Source organism: Octopus bimaculoides, chromosome 24, assembly GCF_001194135.2.
Source record: "Octopus bimaculoides isolate UCB-OBI-ISO-001 chromosome 24, ASM119413v2, whole genome shotgun sequence".
In the NCBI taxonomy this organism is placed as follows: domain Eukaryota; kingdom Metazoa; phylum Mollusca; class Cephalopoda; order Octopoda; family Octopodidae; genus Octopus; species Octopus bimaculoides.
This window is the reverse complement of record NC_069004.1, coordinates 26,680,310-26,687,181: the sequence shown is the minus strand read 5'-3', so window position 1 is coordinate 26,687,181 and position 6,872 is coordinate 26,680,310. Positions and strand designations below refer to the sequence as shown.

Genomic DNA, 6,872 nt, shown 5'->3' with positions numbered 1-6,872 from the left:
TATATATATATATATATATATATATATATATATATGTGTGTGTGTTTGTGTGTGTGTGTGTGTGTGTGTGTGTCTGTGTATATATAGACGTATATAGATAGATACATATGTAGTTATAATTATGCATACATATCACTATATATGCGTACACATGTTAAATATATGTTTATATATCATATATATGTATAACTAGCTAGATAGATATTCAGCAGTATATATACATATATATATATATACACACACAGCATACATCTTTCTCTATCTATCTATCTATCTATCTATCTATCTATCCATCTATTTATATACGTGTGTGTATAGGTGTGTGTTTGTGTGTGTGTGTGTGTGTGTGTGTGTGTGTGTGTGTGTGTGTGTGTGTATCTATGAATAAAAGTACAACAGAACTTGCTGCTTTCGACGATGCATCTTCGGCAGTTCTCTCTACTGAGCTTTCATCTTATTCTCTTAGCATCTAAATAGATGAGTATTTGTATGTGTACTCTCAATCTTATCATCAGATAAGACCTCCGAGACTTGGTGTCTTACATATTTTGAGGTATGAATTACAGGCACGCTTCTATTCGGCGGAGTTCAACACAATTTCCATGCAGCTAATATTTCGCTAGGAAAGAACTGGTAGATGATATTCACTTAAGCTGACATAAGCTGAACAACGTTGCAATGAGAAAACAAACTACTTCCATTATCGCACATTCTACAGAAATGCATACATACCAAGTGGCGGTGTTCCATCCCCATCGGAACCAACAATCTTCGAACGCACCAAAAGAGAAAAGGAAGAAAATAAACAACAAGGGAGAAAGGCTAAAAAAAAGAATCAACCTCGTCCAGCGCCAAAATGACCAAGCTATTACTTCCATCGACTCTTCTATGCAAGAGTTAGTGTACTTTGTCATGAATGCCATCAACATAAAGGAAGCGTTCACCAAATAAAAATTTATTCTCGGATACAATATAAAACCCATGACGTTGCTTATACATACATACACACAGTCACACACACACACAGTCACACACACACACACACACACACACACACACAAACACACACACACATATATTTATGTATGTGTGTGCGTATATATATATATATATATATATATATATATATATATATATATATATATATATATATACATATATATATATATGCATATATGGGTACACGATGTCACCAACAGTAGACAACAGGAAATGCGAAAACAACTGCGTTAAATACGCAAATAACGAGAGGCAAAAACTGGAAAAGAAGGCGAGTAATACAAAGAAAAGAAAGAACGACCCTTCATTAGTTGTCAGCTGTTTATCTAATCCCCATTTCGAGCAAGTATATGTGTGTGTATTGTGTATAGCTTTTTAGATTCTGATATTTCTGTTAAAATAATGATTTTTAATAATGTTAATGTAATATATTATTTTAAAACATAGATTTCTATTTATTCATTCGTGCTAATGTGTTTACTGTTATTATTTATTAGTATATATGGTCCTCTGTTGAATTTATTGGTGAAAGACAAATAGGAAAAGAAAATTCGAGTGCGTTCATTTTATGAATTAAAAATAAAACTGAAAGCTCGAAAAATCGACCAACCATCTCACCAAGTGGCTATTAACAAATACATAGCGTTAGTTTGCTATGCCACTAAATGTTTCCTGAAGTAGGCGAATGTTCCAAAGACGGGAATTTTCTTGGATGGCCTTATGCGAATGGCAACGTTCGTTGTAAAGATTTTTATTGAAGTAAAGCCACAAAAAACTACTCAAAATTTTCTAGAAATGCTAAAAGTTTTTATTCGGGTAATTCGAACCCTTTTTAATGTGGTTATAGAACTTCGGCCGGGGTGTTTTGTCATAATTTTTTTGAACCGGATCAGCGGCTTTCAAACAGGATTCATATAACCGTTGGAGGTCTACACAAGATTTTGTTGTTAAATTTTATGTGCAATAAATTAATGATATTCCTTACATTACACGAAATATTTTAATTTTTTTTATACCATTTCTAAAAGTATCAAGTTATAAAAATATGATCGGCCTTTTTAAACATCGAATGGCTACGTGGGTCTAATTAAAATAGGAATTAAAGGTGTCCATAGATGAAAAATGGTTGAGAAATACTTAACAAGTTTGACATGACCAGTCAATAGATATTCGACATTTGCAGCGCACTGGAAACTATAAAGAAACTAGGTGAATCTCATGAAAAATCGCAGTTACAATGTCTTCTCCACACATCATTTGCACACATCTTCTTCACACATCATTTGCACAATAAAACGTATAATTTTTTGGATAGCACTGTAACACGTGACGAAATATATATTTCATACTATTACTAGTGGCCTTCCTCGCAGTATCTGCCCAAAGCTGACACACCAAAACGTTTTCCAGGCAAAACGTTTTCAATCGTTTAAGACGGTCATATATATGTATATGAGAGAGACTGTGAGTAACTGGACCAACGGGTACTGAAGGTCGAATAATAAAATTTCGCATGTCCAGCCTAACATATGGAGCAAAGTGGACAGCCAGTGTATTCAATTCCGTTCATGGCGGGTGTGCAGATGCACGTTGGCAACGAGAGGAATGAAACTGCCAGTGTCTACTAAATTCAAACAAGGCAGATGGATGTATTAGCATCGAAGTCGAAAGTTTTGTTACTAATGGGGACAGCAATTGTATATCACCTGAAGAAATACAAATGGGTCCCATTATACAGGTAAACCGTTACATAATTTAAATCGTGTATGTATGAAGGTCTATGTTATATGGAAACATGTGTAGTGATTGTCAAATAACTGCCTAACCGTACTCCATCTTGTTGACTCTATCTTATTCAATATATATATACATATATACATATATGTATATATATACATGTATACATGTATATATACATATACATACATACATAGATATGTATATACATACATATATATATATATATATATATATACATACACGCAAACATAGATATATATATATGTGTGTGTGTGTGTGCGTGCGTGTATGTTGAAAACTAAGTGTGACGAAAACCAATAAGAACATAAGACAACCAAGTTATAAATGATTCTGAAATATGTGTTGTTCGAAACATATTAATTATTCATTACGAGATGGAGAAACACCGAAGAGATGATGTTCAAACTATATATCTTACCATATCTTGTATAATGTGTTTTTTATAAAAGCAAAATGATTGACTGTAACTTTCAATCTGCATTTTGGTTGAACATCGTGAAAATGATCGGTCATACATATGCAATACACATTGTCAAAATAATTGCCTGTGGGTAATATTAATATATATAAATACATATTAAATATAAGGAAAAGAAAAATTGTTGGTGTAGACGATCTTTAATTCATAATCCAGGTTGGTACATAACCAATATACATTCTACAAATTGTTTCGGAGTTTAATTAATTCCAAAGACAAAAACGAAAAACCCTTCGTAAAATAAAAATTAGACTCTGTGTTCCCGTCTGGGCTGCGAAAAGTCTTTGTACACGTTTGTTGGTCGCAATTATTCATCCCAGTATGTAATTCCTTTTGAGGAATCTAATTTTTATTTCATGAAGAGTTTGTCGTTTTTGTCTTTGAAATTAATTAGACTCTGAAACAATTTGTAGAATGTATATTCATTCTGTATCAACCTGGATTATGAATTAAAGATCGACTACACCTACAATTTTTCCTTTCCTTATACTTAATATGTATATATATATATATACATATACAAGGGTTGGACAAAATAATGGAATCACCTAGCATCATATCTATAAAATCGTCAAAACCTTGTATATTTTTATGCTTTTTAATTTGTTATTAGTGTTTTGCTAAAATTGCTGTTTCTTTTCAGATATCATAAAAAAAACGGTAATTAAAATTCATTAAAATGACAGATCTATCGGACTTTCAAAGAAGTCAAATTGCTGATGCTCATATGGCAGGCGCTGGCGTAACGAAAACGGCCGAAATGTTTGGTGTATCAAAAAAGTACTGTCTCGAAAGTAATGAGAAAGAGGGAAATACCTCCTCGTCGAAACAAAACCCCGGAAGAAAGCCAAAACTTTCAGTTAGGTACCATCGGACTCTTATGCGAATTATTAGAAAGGATCACAAAAGTACAGCTCCCGAAATTACTGAATAGCTTAATGACCACCTCGAGAACACAGTTTCCACAAAATCTGTTCTCCGAGAGCTGTACAAAGCCGGATTCCACGGGAGAGTTGCAATCAGAAAACCACTACTTTCAAAAACAAACGTTGTAAAACGTTTAGAGTGGAGTAAAAACCTACATAATTGGTCCTTAGAGCAGTGGAAGAAAGTTATTCTTTCGGTTGAGTCATCCTTTACCTTATTTCCGACCACCGGCTAAGTATACGTGTGGAGATAGCCAAAAGAAGCATTTGACCCACACTGGCTTCTTCCAACTCTTAAACATGGAGGAGGATCTGTGATGATCGGGATGGCGACTATATCTTTGAAATCCTCCAACCAAATCGTTTCCCTTCATGGCAGAATTAAAAGTCAAGACTTTTTAAGCATTTTATTTGATCAAATTCATCCTATGGTTGCGGAACTGTTTCCAGAGGGAAACGCAATCTTTCAGGATGATAATGCACCAATTCACAAAGCTAAAGTTGTTGCTGAATAGCACGAAGAACATTCTATCGAAGCTGAACATCTTATCTGACCACCACAGTCCCCAGATCTCAATATTATTGACCATTTATGGTGCATTTTAGAATAACAAATAAGGAGTCGATATCCTCCACCATCATTGTTTTGGTAAGAATTTAAACTTTGTACGAGTCCATACCTCGTAGAATTCAAGCTGTAATTACTGTCAAAGGCGGTCCTACCCCATATCAAAATGAATTTATTTGAAATTTTAAGGTGTTTCCATTATTTTGCCGTAACCCTGTAGATATATATATATATATATATATATATATATATATATTGTTTCCGACGGCTTTATTTCGTATCAAAGAATTTAGTTTATTCTTGGTTGAAGGCTTCGTCTATGGTGATGTCTTTGATGACTCTATAGACCAGTTCTTGCACAGAAGAATCGATGGTTTTGATTGTACGGCAATGTTGGTGGAGGATGAGGTTGGTTCTGTCAAGCATTTCTATCCTGTCCTTTGATCTCTTCCTTCTCCCTTCTGGTGACGTCAAAGATTTTGGTTCCGTTGGTGATGGAACACAGCCACTTTCTACAGTCTCGGGCTTTCAAACGATTACAGACGACGAGAGATCCGATCAACGGAGCAGCATGCTTGTGGCTGAGCTCACCACAGTCATATGTAGCCTTCTACAAGGAGATTCAGCGTGACACGATGTGACAAGGCTGTCCCTTGGAAATTACAAGTCCAACTCGTAATTTTTCTCCTTGTTTCTTTCTGCGTTCCTTTCAGTGGAAGAGCGTAGGCTCGAAGCGTTAAAGACTTTTTCACTTCCCGAGCATTATACTAATACATCTGTTTGTTTTCTACACCACCTGTCTTCGTCTTTTGTCTTTTTGTGAATTCTCCCTATATATATATATATATATATATATATATATATATATATATATATACACACACACACACATATAATGCTTAACTCTTCTACTTCTTCCTTCTTCATTATCTCCTTCCTGTTCTTGTAATAGTAGTAGAAGTAGCAGCATCAGCGGTGGTTGTAACAGTAGCTGTTGTTGTAGTTGTACCTGTTGTTATTGTATTTGTTGTTATTCCTATATCATATACATACGCTTATATATAATAACGCCTTTTGCCTATACTCTATTAATTCATGACGTCCCTCTAAGATTTGAGTCAATCTTCTAAGTTGTAAGATTTAGCTGTTCTCTAATTCCACTTTTATCAGTTTAGCATCTCGACTTTTTCCCCATGTACGATACGAAAAACGTAATGTTATATATAACACAATTTACTGCAGAAGATTAAACCTTTATAGAAAAATAAGTTATATATATAACCTAAAGGAAAGTTTTAAAACATATGTTTTTCGATAAAAAAAAAAGGTATGTTGGATAATTAAAAAAAAGGTTTTCGACCAAAAACCATTTCCTCATAAAATTCCAAAAAGTGACATAGAATTGCCACCGCGAGATAAATTCTGTAAGTTAGGAATTGCGGAACGTAATAAACAGAAAATACTTCAAGAATCGATTCACAGTGTGGTTTACTCGGCCTTTATCAATAAATCTATCTATCTATCTATCTATCTATCTATCTATCTATCTATCTATCTATCTATCTATCTATTTATCTATCTATCTATTTATCTATTTCTCCTCCTCTCTCTGTCTCTCTAAATATATATACATCAAGTGCCGAGAGGAGGTAGTGCTGCCCTGGGTGAAGAGGGTGGCTGCTGTAAGACCCTGTGCCTGGCAAAAGGACTCTATATCATGTCTCACAAGCAGGAGAACCCACGAATTGCTGTCAGACAAATTCTGTGACCACAGTATCCCTAGCATCTGGCCATATAACTCTCTAGATTGCAGCCCTCTTTATTATTATGTGTGAGGCGCAGTTGAGCTAGACACAAACAAGACTCCTTGAAACACCAAAGATGACCTGAAGGCAAGAATTATGGCAGCATTCATCCAGAAAGCCGCCCAGAAGAGTTGCAGGAGATTCCGATGTCGTCTGGAGGCCGTACTTGAAGCCAATGGCGATTTTGTTGAATATATTTAGTCTTTAGTATTTCAAGATATGTTAATGTAATTTTGGTAAATATATCTGTAAAAAATGAGATGTCAGTGCTATTTTTCCTTTTTGCGTAATTTAGACGACAGTATATTCACCGCACCCTGTATATATATATATAT

The 6,872-nt window shown here is 34.5% G+C and overlaps 1 pseudogene; it reads left to right on the top strand.

The window, feature by feature from the left end:
- Positions 1-6,872, top strand: part of LOC128250681 (uncharacterized protein DDB_G0271670-like) — a 55,877-nt pseudogene that overhangs the window by 3,901 nt on the left and 45,104 nt on the right.